The sequence below is a fragment of the Rhincodon typus genome, chromosome 1 (genome assembly GCF_021869965.1).
Source record: "Rhincodon typus isolate 14 chromosome 1, sRhiTyp1.1, whole genome shotgun sequence".
In the NCBI taxonomy this organism is placed as follows: Eukaryota; Metazoa; Chordata; class Chondrichthyes; order Orectolobiformes; family Rhincodontidae; genus Rhincodon; species Rhincodon typus.
The window spans coordinates 28,514,299-28,532,451 of record NC_063332.1 but is presented as its reverse complement, the minus strand read 5'-3'; the positions used below and the strand labels follow the sequence as shown (position 1 = coordinate 28,532,451).

Below are 18,153 nucleotides of genomic sequence, written 5' to 3'. Positions count from 1 at the left end.
CTGCAGGAACCACGCCGGCAGCTAAACCCCTCCTTCATCCGTTGCTGATTGGACGAACTACCCACTACCAACCCCTTTCCGTACCATTGCCCATTGCTCAGACGTCAGGAGGTGAAGGGCGGCGCAGCAGTTCGTGAGTGACACGGACCACACTCTCAAAGCCCTCGCGCCGCTTACTCTTCTCTGATTGGCAGCTGCTTGTAGTCCCCACCCGCACTAAGTAACGGTTGGGGAGGAGGCGGGGCGGGCGCGCGAGGGTTTGTGCTCATTGGTTCTGATTGCTGTCAGTAGAAGCAGCCCAGATTACTACCCTCCCCCACCCCTTCAGCGGCTGCTGTTAATTCAAGCTATTACGTGAGAGGAAGGGTACTATCTCTGTATATCTGCTTTCCCCCTTTTTACAAGGTTGGGTGAGGTTTTTTTTAAACCTCCCTCCCTTCCCAACCACATCTTTTATCATTACAGGAGATGGGAAGGGAGAGGAGACACACATATCCATCCGGGCTCCTGATTCACTGACACTCCATCATCAAGGGATTGTGGACTGATAGAGGGAAGAGGCATTAAAAAAGAGAGGAAAAAAATTCTGAAGGGGAAAATAAATAACAGCACTTAACACTGACTGGGAGAGGACACAACAGGTACCGTCTGTCTATCTATCAGCTTCTGCTGTGGGAACATTGTGGCTGTGTTTGTTGATAAACTTCTGTTGTCAGGCATGCAAGGATCAAGGGTGGTGGGGGATTTTTGGTGGATTGAAGGGACTACATTTTTTTTCCTACTAAAGCGTTGGATAGATCAGATATCGTTCTGAAATGGAGAAATGTCCTTTTCAGGGGCTTGTCAGGTGATCTAGTGTGAAAGAACGGACGATGCCATTCTGCGATCTGGAAGATAGCGTTGAGGGAGTTTGGCCAGGTATTTGCTATGCATGGAAATGGTCGCTGAGTAATAAATTTTATAGGATTGCTGTTTACCCCAGGAAACGAGACTGAGGAAATTGGCGTTTAGTGTCCGTGGAAGAAGGGGTTGCTAGCATATTCAGTGATCTGTTGAATGTGATTAAGGGAGGTTGTCGATGGTTGTATAAGGAGAGTTGCCAGGTGTGGCTGTGTCGAAAGGATCTTCCACCAATGTAAAGGATGAAGTTAATGCAACATTCTTCACAAAACTTGTGATTCAGCTATCTAAAACACATTCGTTTTGCTTACCTCCCTTGATGTCATGAAGGCGTTGACCCCTTGTTGAATATGCAGATCCAAAAGCACCAATAATTCTGCTTCTCCACGAAAGTGTTCATTAATCACATGTTCCTAATGTAATTTTCTTTCCTTTAACCCTGAGTCGCTTTCATGGAATCATTTCATACGTTTAAGAATTGAGGTAGTTTGTCCATACGCTTACAATGCATGGAAAGGTACGTTGATGATGTTAACAATGTATCAGGGATTTATATTTCAATATCATTGGGTAATATTAAGAGACTTCATTAGCGCCAGTTTAAAAGATTAGGAGTCATGGTGTTTGGAGGAGTTGATTTAAAAGACATAAGGAGACAAAATTATATTAACTATACACAGGATTGTTGTAATGGGGAGAGCTGGAAATTTGTTAAATCTGAGGAAAACTGGTCAAGATTTATTGTAGATATGTTTTTCCTTTGGTGTCCAGGCTACAGGATTCAGTAAACCTCTGTTAATCAAATATTTTCAAAAATTAGAAAGCATGCTTCTGTTGATGTTTATTCAATGATCTGCTGTTTAGTATGTTACTTATTAACCATAAGTAGCTAATTGATTGAAATAAATGAGTAAAAAGAAGTGCAACTATTGAACACGTGACCACTATTCATTCTCATGGCATGTGTGTGTGAACAGTTAGTGTCATACAGACTCTTTGGCCCAACAAGTCCATGCTGCACGTAATCCCAAACTAAACTGGGTCCTGCCTGTCTGCTGCCGGCCCATATCCATCCAAACATTTCCTATTCATGTACTTACCCAAGTGTCACACAAAAGTTGTAATTGTACCCATGTCTGTTGCCTCCTCAGGATGTTCGTTCCTCACATGAACCACCCTCTGTTAAAAAAAATTGTCCCTCGTATCTTCCTCCAATCTCTCTCCTCTGACCTGAAAAATGTGCCCCCCAGACCTGAAATCCCCCATCCTAGAGAAAAGACACCTACCATTAAGCCCATTCATACCCCTCATGACCTTTCTAAACTACAAGGTCACCTCTCAACCACCCACACTCCAGTGAATAAAGCCCATCCAGGCTCTCTCCATAACTCAAACCCCCCGTTCATGGCAAACCTCCTCTGAACCCTCTCCAGCCCAAGAACATCCTTCCCACAAGTGGGTGACCAAAAGTGGACACAGTAATCCAGAAGATACCCCACCAACATCCCGCAAAATCTTAACCCGACCTCCCTACTCCCACATCCAAAGGACTAAGCAGTGAAGGCAAATATACCAAATGCCTTTTTAACCACCCTGTCTAAATATGACGCAAACTCCAAAGAACTATGTACCCGAACCCCTAGGTCCTTCTGCTCTACAACACCACCTAAGGCCCTGCCACTAATAGTATATGTCTGTTGTACCAAATTGCAACACCTCGCACTTATCCAGACTGAACTCCATCTGCCATTTTTTTCAGCCCATTGACCCATTTGATCAGGATTCCTTTGTAATCTTGGAGAACCTTCTTCACTGTCTACTATGCCACCAAATTTGCTGTTGTCCGCACACAGAGCTGTTCAGGGGGGTTTAGCACGTTCGGAGGTCCAAACTGCTCGCCTAAGAAATAATTCAAATACAGAGGTCAGCTACATAGCTTACCACCTTTCTCTTTTTTTAATCTTTCTTTTGTCTCGTCTGTAAGGATTAAGTGCCCAGCTTGGGATAAAGAGGGATCTGGGGCTATTGTCCAGGTAGCTAGTTAGTGGCTTTTAAGAATTTGTATCTAAAGTTTTAGCAAAGATTTGTAGCTCGGGGTGTGGGTGAGGTTGTTGACTTGATCGCCGAGCTGGCTTGTTTTCGTTCGGACATTTCGTCACCATGCTAGGTGACATCATTAGTGCAGCCTCCGATGAAGCAATATTGTTCTACACCGCTTGGAATTTATACTGTCTGGTCCGTTATGGTGAGTAGCGTCATTTCCCGTTTTGATCTGTGTGGGTTTTTATATGGGGTCGAATTCTAAATGTTTGTCAATTGCATAACAGGTGGAGAACCATGCCTCTAGGAATTCCTGTGCGTGTCTATGTTTGGCTTGGGCTATTGTGGTTACTTTGTCCCGGTTAAAACGATGGCCTTCATTGTCCGAGTGTACTGATATTAAGGAAAGTTTGTCGTGCCGTTTTGCTGCTAGCTGATTTTCATGTAGTCTGATGGCTAGTTTTCTTCCTGTCTGTCCGATGTAGTGTTTGTGGCAGTCGTTGCATGGTAGTTTGTAAACCGCATTGGTTCTACATGTTGTGGGAATGGGGTCTTTAATCCTTGAGTGTTTGTCATAGAGTGGCTGTGGGCTTGTATGCTACCAAGCATGGTGATGAAACATCTGAATGAAAACAAGCCAGCTCGGCGAGCAAGTCAACAACCACAAGAATTTATATCATTGCCATTCCTAGAAATTTGTAAAGTACTTTTTGTTAGTAACACATAATTGTTCCTGTTTTACATAAAACAAATGGTGTCAGATGTATTTGTAATAAGTATAGTTCGGGGGCAGTCTGTTGAGGGACAGGAAAATTGGAAGGAGTTATTGTAATAAGTTCATAAAACTTTCATCACATATGTGCTGTTCTCCACTTTGTGTTTGTGCACGTGGTTGATTCAGTGTCCATGATACAGAAGAAGAGTTCAATTAGTATTCAAGCAAACCTCTGTTTCTCTATCCACAGATGCTGCCAGACCTGCTGAGTTTCTCCAATATTTTCTCTTCAATTTTCAGTTTTCCAGCATCAGTATTTTTTTAAGTCTTTTGAAAGTTCTGCCCCTTTGTGGATTTCTACCATTAGAGAAAATAGCTTCTCTTTATGCAACTTATTGAACATCTTAATAATTTGAAGAAATGAACGTACCATCTTTTAAATTTAGGGGGATTAAGACTACTGGTGGAATCTTATTGGAGTCTGAGTGATGTGTACGATGGTGAGTGTGTGGCAGAATTGATTGACAAGGCCTATCTCAATATCGAGATCATCTTGCTCCATCTTTTTTGGATTTCACAAGCACTGACAACTCTCATTAGGTAGCAGTGAGATATCAGTTGATGGCCATTAACACTTGTTAAACACCTTGTTAATGGCACTAATCACCTCATTAATATTCAAACTCCCACCTTACCAAACATGCTCGATGTTGGGAAAACTTGACAAGGAAGCCAGTGTGGGTACCTGGCAAGTTTAGGAACCCTCTTGCTCCAAACAACCACTGTGTTGGAACATCTCAGGGCATGCTACATTGGTATTGGCCCCACACACTCCACTTCCATGGACATTGGTATCCAACATGTGTGAGCCTCTAAGAATCTTCATGGCACATCCTTGAATCACTTACAGGATGCTTCTGCACTTCAGTGCTACACTTTGGGCTACACTGGCAATTCTCATTGTCATGCTGCAGCAAAGTCACTGTGCACTAAGGGGCACACACCCAGCTCTTTGATTAGACCAGGCTGCATCTATGGGATCTTCACTTGTTCTGTCAGCACTCACTCACTCTGATCCTTCCTTGCCTTTTTGCACAGTAACCTTTCAGTCAGAGATATCAGGCTAATATTATAGAATCACAGAATTTTGTAGTACAGCTGGAAGCCATTTGGCCTGTCATATCTGTACAGCTTCCGAAAGAGCTATCCAGCTGGTCCCATCCTCTAACCTGATCTCCATATCTCTTTAAATTCATCACTTTTCAAATATATATCAAGCTCTCTTTGGAAACCTCATATGGAATCTGCCTTTACTGCTCTCCCAGGCAGCGCATTCCAAATCTTAACAACTCTAAGTAAAGGAGTGACCCCTTGTTACTGGCATACCAACCAATAGAAACAGAATATCCTTCTTTACTCCGTCAAAATTGTTCACAATTTTGAATCTCAGTAAGGTCACTTAAGCTTCTCTGCTCCAAGGAGAATAAGCCCAATTTAGAAGGTAGAACAATACAGCACAAGAACAGGCCCTTTGGCCCACCATGTCTGCGCTGACCATGATGTCATTCTAAACTAATCCCATCTACCTGGTAGGTCTCTCTCCATTTTTTGACTGTTCATGTGTCTGCCTAAATTTCTGTCTTTTAAATGTTGCTGTCGTATCTGTTTCTACCACCTCCCCTGGCAGTGTGATCAAGGAGCCTACCACCCTCTGCGTATAAAACATTCCTTGCACGTCATCTTTAAACTTTCCCTAGTCACCGTAGACTTATGCCCCCTAGTATTCCACCCTGGGGAGAAAGACCCCAACTATCCACCCTATCCATGCACCTCATAATTTGGTATATTTCTATCAGATTGTCCCTCAGCCTCTGACACTGTAGCAAAAACAATTCCAGTTCCTCCATCCTCTCCTTATAATTAATACACTCCATTCGAGGCAACATCTTGGTAAACCTCTTTTGCTCCCTCTCCGAAGCCTCCACATTGCTCCTATAGTGTGGTGACCTTCATTGCACACAATACTCCAAATATGGATTGACTAAAGTTTTATACAGCTGTGACATGACATGCCAACTTTTATTTTCTATGTCCCAACTGATGAAAGCAAGCATACCATCTTTACCACCTTATCCATTTGTGTAGGTACTTTCAGGGAGCTATGGACTTGCATCCTGAGATCCTGCCATTTATTGTATACTTTCCTCTTGCATTTGATCTCCCAAAAAGCATCACCTCACACTTATCCAGATTTTCTTTTTCATTTATTCATGGGATGATGGTATTTATTGCCTGTCCCTAATTACCAAGGAGGCAGTTAAGAATCAACAACATTAATGTCACATGTAAGCCAGACCAAGTAAAGATGGCAGTTTCCTTTCCCAAAGGTCATTAGTGGACCAGATGGGTTTTTCCTGACAATTAACAATGGATTCATGATCATCATCAGACCCTTAATTCCACATTTTTCTTGAATTTTAACTCCACCATCTGTCATGGTGGGATTCGAACCTAGTTCCCCAGAATTTTACCTGGGTCTCTAAATTAATAGTCCCGTGGTAATATCACTAGGCCATCAGCACCTGCTAAACCTCCATCTGCCATTTCTCTGCCCAACTTTCCAACTGATCTCTATCCTGCTGTATGCTTCAATAACCTTCCTCACTATCTATAACTTCACCAGTTTTCATGTCAACTGCAAAATTACTCATCAGACCACCTAGATTTTCATCCATATCATTTATACGTAATTACAAACAGCAGAAGCCCCAGCAATGACCTTGCAGAACACCACTGGTCATAGACCTCCAGTCAGAAAAACATTCTCTACATTTACCCTCTGTGTTCTATGACCAAGCCAATTTAGTATCCGATTTACCAACTTGCCATGGATCCAATGTGATTTTAAACTTCAGGACCAGCCTACCACAAGGGGCCTTGTCAAATGCTTTTGTAAAAAGTGTCGTAAAAAGTGCTTTAGATAGCATCCACTGTCCTACCCTCAATACTCCTCTTCATCACTTCCTCAGAAAACTCTCTCAAATTTGTGAGACAAGACTTCCCCCAAAAAAAGCTATTGTGTCTATCTCTAATAAGTCCATTCTTTTCCAAATGCGAGTAAATCCTGTCCCTCAGAATTTTCTCCAATAATTTCCCTACCACCGCTATATAGCTCCCTGGCCTATGATTTCCTGGGTTATCCTTGTTGACCTCTTAAAGGATCAAATTTAGCCGTTCTCCAGTCTTCTGTTTAACCCCAGCCATCTTCTCCTTTGCCTCCCTTAATAACCTGGGATCAATCCCATTAGGCCCTGGGGACTTAACTACCTTAAATGTTTTTCAAAATACCCAACAATCCTCCTCCTTAATATTTGTAATAGTGACATGTCCCCATGAATATCAAAACATCCCTCCCTAATCTTAGCACAATCCATGTCCTCCTCTTTGGTGAACGCTGATATGAAGAGCTCATTAAGGACCTCACCCACTTCCTGTGGTTCCGCATGTAAATTTCCTCCTTTGTCCTTGAGTGGACCTACCCTTTCCTCTTGCTCCTCATATACATATAAAAATTCTTGGGATTCTCCTTAATCCTATTTGCCGTGGGCATCTTATGGCCCCTTTTATCCCTCCTAATTCTTTAAGTTCTTTCCTGCTTCCTTCATTTTCTTCAAGGGCCTTGTCTGATTTCAGTTTCTTAAATCTTACAATATGCTTCCTTTTTCTTGTTGGTTAGACTTTCAATATCTATTGTTATCCAGGGATCCCAAATTTTGCCATTCTTTTGTCATCCTCCTAGGAGTATGCTGGTCCTGAATGCTGATCAACTGAATTTTAAAACACTATCCGTTGACTGCTTCCTCTTCAGTAATCATCGTACACAGCTTGACAGGGTTGATATAGAAAGAACAGTACATCACAGTACATCTGAAGAAGGGTCCCAACCCGAAACGTCAGCTTTCCTACTCCTCAGATGCTGCCTGGCCTGCTGTGTTCCTCCAGCTCCACACTGTGTTATCTAGTACATCACAGGAACAGGCCCTTTGGCCCACCAAGACAATGCTGACACATGAAGCCTTCCTAAACTTAAAAACCTTTTGCCTCTACGCGGTCCATATCCCTCTATTCTCTGCCTATTCGTATATCTTGCAAGATGTCTCTTAAATGTTGCTATTGTATCTGCCTCCATCACCACCTCCACTGGCAGCGCATTCCAGGCACTTGGCACCCTCTGAGTAAACAAAAAACAAAAACAACAACTTGCCTTTCACCTGTGACCTAACCTACTTACCTTAAACTTGACATTTCTGCCCTTTGGAAAAACGAGGGCATCTGTCCTCTGGCTGGAGAATATGAACACACTCTCACAGGGTAAAAAAGTATGAGGATTGAGAGAAAAATGTCTTTTCTCATTCAGCTAGTTGCTTATCTTTGGTGTTCACTATCCAAAAGAATTGTGGATCGTCGGTTATTGAATATGTTAAAGACTGAAATCATCGGATTGTTGGTCAGTAAAGGAATCGGGGAGTTAATGTATTGACATCTACCAGTAACATCCAATCTTTTCTCCTACCATTACCACTCCCTTTGTCTTTGCTTTTGGTGCAACTTTACTGTCTGTTCCATTTGTTCCTCCTAGCTTCTTTTTCTACAGCATAAAACCCATCATTTCTCTAATACAAGCAAAATACCGTGTGAAATGACTCCGTAGAGGCCAATATCCCACCACCAAGTCACCTTTTATTTACAAGTGCATAATACGTGATACTGATCCAGCTTCCTCTGAGTCAGCAGAACCTCTGACACTCCTGTTGATATCTGTCAGCCAGGACTCCGATTGGACCAGGTGAACAGCCCCAAACGGATACTGCCAAACCTGCTGGGCTTTTCCAGCAACTTCAGTTTTTGTTCCAGATTTACAGCATCCGCAGTTCTTTTGTTTTTATTTAATATATTGCTGAGACTTGGATTCTACCAAAAATTAAAAGTAGACATAGGCTTACATTTTGAAACGTACAGAATGAAATAATACATGTTGTATTATGTTTTATGGGAAGGGTTGGTGTTTTTCTATTTTGATTTGGCTGTCTACTCTTAGCTGCTGGTTTAAAATAGCGCCCCATGCAGATTCAGGAGTTATGAAAGGCACGGGAAAAGAGAATATTAATGATAGAAGGAAATTATTTATTCTTAAGGGAACAGGTAGTTGGAAAACTGTCATGTTTATCGGAGAACTGTCTCATTTCATGTTTTCCCGTAATGTTTCCACTTATTGTTGGCAATTTTTTTTGTGGTAATAAGAAACCAGTTTATTTTCCCTCAACAGTTGCTGTAAGCTGTGACTTTTTGATTAAAAGTCAGAGTCTTTATAAATTATGAATTAGTTGCTTTTTGCCTGTGAGCCAATGGACTACCTGGGAAAGGGAGATTGAGGAGCAGCAAGTCATGGCAAGCCAAAAGGATCATCTCAGTAAACTTATGGATAAGGACCAATTGAACCGCCATCCCAGTTTTTTTACCTCAACCCATAACAATATCTTTTTTTAATATTTATCTGCACGTGTGTGTAGGAGGAGTTTTATAAGGGAATTCGAGCTTTAACCAGTAGAGTTATGTTGATGGTTCATAATTCTTTTTCTGTGGCAAGAATCTATTTGAAATAAATAGTAATTCTCATCAAGTACAGAAACACGGTATGTACTTTGTTAACCTGAGTCTAAAAGGCAGATAAATTGGGGATTTTTTTCATACTTCGATAAAATCTTTAATTTTTTTGACTCTGGGAGTAGTGGGGCTTGGTTTCCAGTATAATAATACAACTACCTGCAAATTCTCTTCGAAGACCCACACCTTTCTGATTTGGGAGCATATCATTTCCTTTATTCATCCACAGAATGAGGGCACCGCTGGCTAGGCAGCATTTATTGCCCATCCTAAATTGCCCAGAGGGCAGATGAGAGTCAACCACATTGCTGTGGCTCTGGAGTCACATGTAGGCCAGACCAGGTAAGGTTGGTAGTTTCCTTCCCTAACGAACATTAGTGAACCAGATGGGTTTTTCCTGACAGTCGACAATGGATTCACGGTCATCATTAGATTCTTAATTCCTGATATTTTATCCAATTCAAATTCCAACATCTGCCAACGCGGGATTCGAACCCAGGTCCCCGCGATGTTAGCTAGGTCTCTGGATTAACAAGCTAGCGATAATACCACTAAGCCATCGCCTCCCCATTGTTGCAGTGTAAAAATCCTGAAACTTCCTTCTTATTAGCGCTATTAGTCTCCCTATATCCAAGGACCAGGAGTTCGAGAAGGCAGCTTGTCACCTAGAGATGGCCAATAAATGCTGAACTACCCAGAGATACTCTCATCTGATGAATAAAATGGGAAAAGAGTTTTAACTGTGGCTGATGTTTTGGAACATTGAATTGCAGTATTTGCATTTAAGGCCTTGTGGTTATGTTAGTGTTGACTTTCAGAAAATCTGACTATATGTTACAAAACATCATGAATGCAACTTACTTTTGAAGAAAAATATTTTTGATTAATTTCAACATTTTATTTGGTGGCCGTGTAGTATATATTAGCATATCTTATTAGGAATTGTTCTATGGCTCTTTTTTTTAGAAGAGCACAAAGGATGCTTGTATCAATTGCAAAATGTATGTGTTTCACAATATTAAATTTGGTACTGAAGTTTTTGATGTTTTAATGAAGTTTTTGTTTTAGATTTCAGATGAGGCCAGCTTTCTTTAATACTGTACATTGTTTCTCTAAGTGTTTTTGTGGTATTTCACACGATTTATATTCTTTCCTCTGCATCTCATGAATATAACCTGGGATCAGTTATGGAGTCCGAGACGTTCAGCATGGAAATGGACCCTTTGGTCCAACACATCCATGCCAACCAGATGTCCTAAATAAATCTAGTCCCATTTGCTAGCATTTAGCCCATATCCCTCTTAAATCCTTCCTATTCATATACACATTTCAGATGCCTTTTAAATATTGTAATTGTACCTGTCTCCACCACTTCCTCTGGTGGCTCATTTCATACATGTACCACCCTCTGTGTGAAAACGTTGCCCCTTGGGACCCTTTTTAAATCTTTCCCTATTCCCCTTAAGCCCATGCTGTCTAGTTTTGGACTCTCCTGCAGTGGGGAAAAGACCTTGCCTATTCGCCCTATCCATGCCCCTCATGATTTTATAAACCTCTACAAGGTTAGCCCTTAGCCTCTAATGCTCCAGGGAAAAGAGCCCCAGCTTATTCAGCCTCTCTCTATAATTCAAACCCTCTAGCCCTGGCAACATCCTTGTAAATCTTTTGAATTGAATTGAATTAGATTTATTGTCACATGTACTCTCATGAATATAGTGAAAAGTTTACAATTTGCTACTTGTGGTGCCATTTTAGGTACAAAGGTACCTAGGTACAGAATCTTGGGTACAAAGCAGAAAATGTTAAACATTATAGTACTTCTCACTAAAAGGTAGAAAACCAGAAACACAGTTAGCAATTCAATGTAATGATTCATAAGTACATGGCCATGCTGGGCTCGCACTCCTCATAAGGGCTTGATCTTGCCACTGCTGCCCTGGGCTGCCTGCTTTCGCTGTCTTGCAGCTTGTTCTTGCTGCCACAGGAAGACTGTTCCTGCTCCCACTGTCATCACTGGCTGCCTGGTCCCGCAATACTGTTGGAGTCTCATTCTGGACCTCGAAGTCACGATATCGCCGACTGCCAGAGTTCTGTTTGAGCACACCAGATGCCTCATGGCTGACCGCCAAAGTCCCAGCCACTGCCATTGCTGCTACTGCCTCTACAGTTGTATGTGTTTTCTTACACTCTCAGGTTTAACAACATCTTTTCTATGGAAGGGCGACTGGAATTGCATGCAGTATTATAATGGTGGCCTCACCAATGTCCTGTACAGCCGCAACATGACATCCCAACCCCTATACTCTATGCACTGACCAATGAAGGTAAGCATGTCCCTGTCAACCTGCAACTTCACTTTCAAGGAACTATGCACCTGCATCCCATAGGTCTCTTTGTTTTGCAACACTCCCCATGGCCTTACCATTGACAGAATAAATCCTGCAATCCCTGGTTTACCTTACCAAATGCAGCACCTCACTGAATTTTTTTGAAGAGGTGACTAAAGTAGTGGACAGGGGAATGTGACTGTTGTTTATATGGACTTCTAGAAAGCATTTGATAAAGTCCCACTTAAGAGACTGTTAACTAAGAGAAAATACTACAGAATTGAAGGCCGATTACTGACATGACTGGGAAATTGCTTGAGTAGCAGGTGACAGAAAGTAGGTATCATGGGGAGGTGCTGAAATTGGCAGGATGTGACCAGAGATTATCCATTTTGGACTAAAAGGATAGATCAGCATACTTTCTATATGGTACAAAGTTAAATATAGTGGATGCCCAAAGAGACTTAGAGGTTCTGTGCATAGATATTTAAAATTTCTCAAACAGGTGCAGAAAATAGTTGAGACAACTAATAGAATCCTGGCCATTATATCCAGAGGACTGAAGTACAAGGATGTAGAAGTTAGGCTGCATTTATACAAAACCCTAGTTAGACCCCACTCTGTGAGCAGATCTGGGTACCACACCTTAGGAAGGATATATTGGTCTTGGAGGGATTGCAATGTATAAGAATGACACCTAGACTTTGGAGCTTATGTTATGAGAACAAGTTGCACCTGTTTTCTCTAGAATTTAGAAGGTTGAGGGGTAATCTGATTCAAGTCTTCAAGATGTTAATAGGAAAATACAGGGTAGATAAAGCTAAACTTTTTCTACTGGTTGGGGACTCTAGAACTAGGGACTTAGTCTGAGAACTAGGGCCAGACTCGTTGGGCGAGAGGTAAGGAAGCACATGGTGTTTGAAACGGGATCAATTGTTAGTTCTAAGTCTGAGTTAGATAATTTTTTTATTAATCAGAGGTATTAGAGGACAATGGGCACAGGCAGATATATGGACTTAGGCCGCAGATCTGCCATGATATCATTGAATGATGGAACAAACTTGAGGAGCTGAATGGCTTACCCTTGTTCCTATACATTACCTGAATGACACAACAATGTCACCAACTTTCTGAGCTTGATGGTTTCATGAGGCTCTTTTGAAATTCATGCCACAAAGGCAATTTCTGGTTGCTCCTTGATTAACCTCACTAAGTAACATAGGGGAAGTTTAGACTTCAGGTAATCACATAAAACCCGCACTACTGCTTTAGCCACTAACTAAGTACTTTGCCTGATTTATGTTACCATGAAAATTATTGTAGGCATTACACCATCACTTGAACAGAATAACTCTGCCAGTGTCCTGCTGCTTCACCCCCTCTCCGAAAATGAGAGTTGCACTCCAAGCACGGAAATGTTGAACATGGTATTTTCTTAGAAGCAGTTATTTTTCAGCACATTGTAATTCTATTTCCATTTCAAGGTATTTTTTCATATTTTGTGAAATGTAAGAAAGTTTGAACTGGAGTTTTTAACAAACATTATGTTCTCTTCCTGCCATAGTAAACTGAAGTTACGGAATTTGGCATTATATTTTGGTAGCTAAAATTTGCATTGTGTTCTGCTGAGAAGATTGTGTTTACACAATTAAATTTAATTAGATAATTGACAGCCCCTTAAAGTGGCAATGTACCTGGAACAAAACTTTACAAGGAATCTTACAAAATTAAAGCAAAATGTCATTCCCGGGGCTGAGGTGCCCACCAGTCCTAGAAGGCTTTGTGCGTATCAATGAACAGTGTGTACTTCCTCTCCAGGGCCATCTGAGCACAAATGTAGCCAAAGAAGACAGACAGCCAGTTGGGTCTAAAAACCTCTTCAATGGCTGTCCACCTGCGCTTGTTAATGGTTAATGGCAAGGCCCAGAAGCAGCCTCACGTGGATGTCCTTCCATCTACCCATTGATTCTTTGCATTAGGTGGCTGAAGATCAGGTGTTTGGGGCTGAAGTGCAGCTAACAATTAAAGTGCATACTCAGTGCATGCATGGAATGTGGTTTCCTCTAATCTTAAAAGACAATTATGTTTATATGATCGTACCAAGTTGGATTCAGACTAACCAATACAGAATTTCTAAAAATGCAGCACTTGCTTGCTTTGCTACTTTGGCTGTTTATTTGAGCTACTGGGAGCTATCAATTACTTCACTTCTAATTTTTTTCATTATTACCTTGGCAAATAGAAGCAGCTATTGCAACTAATTTATTTTCCAAAATGGTTGTGCTGCACAAGTTTTACATTTGGCATCATTAGGTAAAAGATAATGAACTGGCAAAACCTCTGCATGTTTGCTTTTCGGAATGTTGGGAGTAGCATCTATCGATTCTGGAAAAAGAAGGAAGTTCACTTCACTATACTTGGATGATCAAAGCATTCACTGCTAACACAAAACTAGCATGTGGGTGCGGCAGGTAATCTGGAAGGCAAGTGGAATGTTGGCCCTTATTTCAAGGCGGTTGGACTATGAGGGTAAGGAAGTCTTACTGCAACTGTGCAAAGTGTTGGTGGGATCATATCTAGAATACTGTGAGCAGTTTTGGTACCCTTAAGTAAGGAAAGATATCACTTCATTAGAAGCAGTTCAGAGAAATTTCTCTAGGATGATCTTTGTCATGAAGGAATTGTCTTATGAGCAAAGGCTAAACGTGTTGGGACTCTGCTAATTGGAGTTTAGAAGAATGAGAGGTCATATTATTGAAACATATATAGGATTCTTATGGGGCTTGACAGCGTAAATGTTGAAAAGATGTTTCCCCATATGGAGCGTCTAGGACCAGAGGGCATGGCCTCCGAGAATAAATAAGCCTAATTTAAGACTGAGATGAGGAGGAATCTCTTCTGAGGGTTGTGTGTCTTTGGAACTCCTTGCTACAGAGAGCTGTGGGGGCCGAGTCCTAGTAAATATTAGAGCTGTAGAGAGAGATTCTTGATCAGGAGGGGATCAACGGTAATGGGGAAAAGGGGACGTTGGCAATGTTGGATCAGCCATGATCCTATTGAATGGTGGAGCAGGCTTGAGAAGCTGAATAGCCTACTCCTGTTCCTATTTCTTATGGTCTTATCAATGACAGAATGGAAGAATGAATAACACATTAATGGGTTTGATCTATAATTGTTAAAATTGTATCAGAGATAGTAGGATCTGCAGATGCTGGAAAATCTGAGATAACAAGGTGTAGAGCTGGATGAACACAGCAGGCCAAGCAGCATCAGAGGAGCAGGAAGGTTGCAGCAGCCCATCACAGGTTTGAAAGGAGTCATCATTAAGAACTTTGTCAATTCAGGATGTTGATCATCATTGTCCCAGCATTGTATGGGCATTGTAAAATTGGGAGTTTGATCGCCACCTGAGCATCAGAAAGTAGGTTCTGTACTCTAGGACACTGAGGCCATTGGAGATGGGGAGCAATAATCTGCACAGAAAGATTATGGTCCTAGTCATCAGGAGGCTGGAGGAAGGAGATGAGGGGCATGAAGGAGACAAAGGTGCTAGTGTTGGTACAAAGAAGCACGTAGAGACTTGGACCTGACTGAGAAGCAATTTTAAAAAAGAGGTTGTTGCTCTTGAAGCATGTTGTCAAAGTCGTGCGTCCATCTTTTGTGGTCCCCACACTTGCATCACTAATGACCATGTCTTGCCAGTAGCAGTCAAGGCAGCTGTGACCTTGAATTTCTAAATTGCTAAAATGCTGGTCCTTTCGTGGGTCACCTATGAATCTCTGCAACATCTCATCAGCTGAATGCTGGTGTATCACCCAAGAGGAAGGTGGATACTGTCCTTGCCAAGGCTGAATAGCATATATTCACAAACTTTGGGTCACATTGATCCTGTCAGTTTGCTACCTAAAAAAATACCCTGGTCATGGTGGTCTGCTGTGCTGTCTGAGATTTGACCCTCTGGAGATCTGCAGATCTAGAGCTGCCCAAGCTTCAGACAAAGACAGACCTGGACCAACTCATGTAAGTTGAAGATGCTCAAAGTTTCTGAAGGAAAGTCTGAAAGGTGATCTTGGATGAAAAGGCTTTTTCCTCTGAAATAATTGTTGCAGCTATCATTTCAGAACAGGCAAGGGAATGGCTCAGTGGGGAGAAGCAGGAGATAAGAGGGGAAGAAGGACTGAAGGCAGAGGGAGATGATGCTGAACAAAGATGTGAGCCGCTGCATGACCATTTGACTTTCTGCCACATTCTTGGAAGGGGATCTCCTCCACCTTCTTCATAACCTGAAGCCAAACCTGAAGTTTGGTATGAATGAAGTGAGTACCTGTTCGTCCCTATGTGCTTGCTCCCCTGAGATGTCCAGTTGGAAGGATTCAGTTATTGTGGTCCATGTAGGTACCAATGATATAGGTAGAAGGAGGTTCTGCTGAGGGATTACAAGCAAATGTAAAAAGCAGAACCAAAAAGGTGGCAATTTCCAGAGCCACAAGCTAATTGGCACTAAGTCAATAAGATTAAAGGTAAACACGGGGCTCCAAGATTGTTGGGAGAAATAGGTTTGAATTCCATTCTGAGGAAGGGTCACTGGACCCGAAACGTTAACTCTGATTTTTTTAATCACAGATGCTGCCAGACCTGCTGAGCTTTTCCAGCAACTTCTTTTGTTGTTGTTGAATTCATGGGACATTGGCACCAGTACTGAAAGGAGGGACCAGTTCCAATGGGATGGGCTGTACCTGAATCACTGGGGACCAGAGTCCTGATGAAGCACATAATAGGGTTTATCGATAGGGCTTCAAACTAAATAGGGTGGAGGTGATGGGCTAATGGTATTGTTGCTGGACTGTTAATCCGGGGACCCAGGTTCGAATCCGGCTACAGCAGATGGTGGAATTTATATTCAATAAATATCTGGAATTAAGAGTCTAATGTTGACCATGAATCCATTGTGGATTGTTGAAAAGTCCATCTGCTTCACTAATGGCCTTAGGATGTAAGAAGAAAATAAGTTAGGAGACAGAACAGGCATATATGAAAGGCATTATTAAAAATGATCATTGGGGACTTCAGTGCGCAGGTGGACAGGGAAAATCAGGTTGGTAATGGACCTCAAGAAAAGGAATTCATGAAATGTTGATGGCTTTATTTTGTAGCAGGTTCTGGTCGTGCCCACCAGGAAACAGGTAATTCTGAATTTGGTGATTTGTAATGAGGCAGACTTGATTAGGGAGCTCTGGTGAAGGAATCCCTTGGTGGCAGTGACCATAATATGACAGAATTAACTCTGCAGTTTGAGAAGGAGAAGCTGAAATCAGATACAATGGTATTACAATTGAGTAAAGGGAACTACAAAGACATGAGGAAGCTGAGGCCAGAGTTGATTGGAAGGGGAGCCTTACTGAGAAGACAGTGGAGTAGCAACATCAGGATTCCCCAGGGGTAATTCAGGAGGCACTACAGAAATTCATCCCAAGGAAGAAGAAACATGCTAAGGAGAGGATGAGGCAACCATGGCAGGCAAGGGAAGTCAGAAACAGCATAAAAGCTAAAGAAAAAGCATACAATATTGTGAAGATGATTGTGAAGCCTTTAAAACCAGCAGAGGCCTAAAGCAATAAAGGGAAGGGATGGAGGGGAAGAACATGGAATATGAGTGTAAGCTAGCTCATAATATACAAAGATTTTTAGATAACTGAAAGGTAAGAGAGGCAAGAATGGGCATTGGACTACTAGAAATGAGGCTGGAACAGTAGTTATGGGGAACAAAGAAATGGTGGAGCAACTGAATAGGTACTTTGCATCAGTCTTTATAGTGGAAGCCACCAGCAGCAGACCAGAACTTCAAGAGTCAGGAGGCAAACGTGAGTGCCATGGCCATCACTAAGAAGATGCTGAGGAAGCTGAAAGTTCTGAAGGTGGATAAATCCCCCAGGCTAGATTGACTACAACAGAGTTCTAAAGGAGATAGCTGAAGAGATTGTAGAGGTATTGGTGGTGATCTTTCAAGAATCACAGGAGGCAGGGAGGACTGGAAAATGTCTAATGTAACACCCCTGTTTAAGTGGGGAAGGAGTCAAAAGATAGGCTAACAGCCTATAATTTCCTGACCTTGGTCATTGGTAAGATTTTTTAAGTCCATTTATTAAGGATGAGATTGTGGAGTGCTTGGAAATGCGTGGTAAAATAGGACTGAGTCTGCACGGTTTCATCAAAGGGAGGTCATGCCTGACAAGCCTGCTAGAGTTCTTTGCTGAGGTAACTATCAAGGTGGATGTGATTATATTTGGATTTTCTGAAGGCCATCGACCAGCTGCCGCACAGGAGGCTGCTAGATAAGGTAAGAGCCCATCATGTTAGGGCAAGGTACTGGCATGGATGGACGATAAACTGACTGACTGGCTGAAGGCAGACAGTGGGGATAAAGGGGTCGTTTTCAGGATGGCAGCTGGTAACTAGTAGAGTCTGCAGGGGTCTGTGTTGGGGCCATAATTATTCATATTACGCATT

The 18,153-nt window shown here is 42.0% G+C and overlaps 1 protein-coding gene across 1 annotated transcript in view; it reads left to right on the top strand.

The window, feature by feature from the left end:
* The first annotated feature begins 331 nt into the window (after positions 1 to 331).
* The window catches only part of LOC109914261 (zinc finger and BTB domain-containing protein 7C), a 188,672-nt gene continuing 170,850 nt past the window's right edge, over positions 332 to 18,153 (top strand). The window contains exon 1 of the mRNA XM_048604251.1: positions 332 to 641. The gene's annotated coding sequence lies outside the window, so the exon portion shown is untranslated. The remainder of the gene's footprint in view (positions 642 to 18,153) is intronic.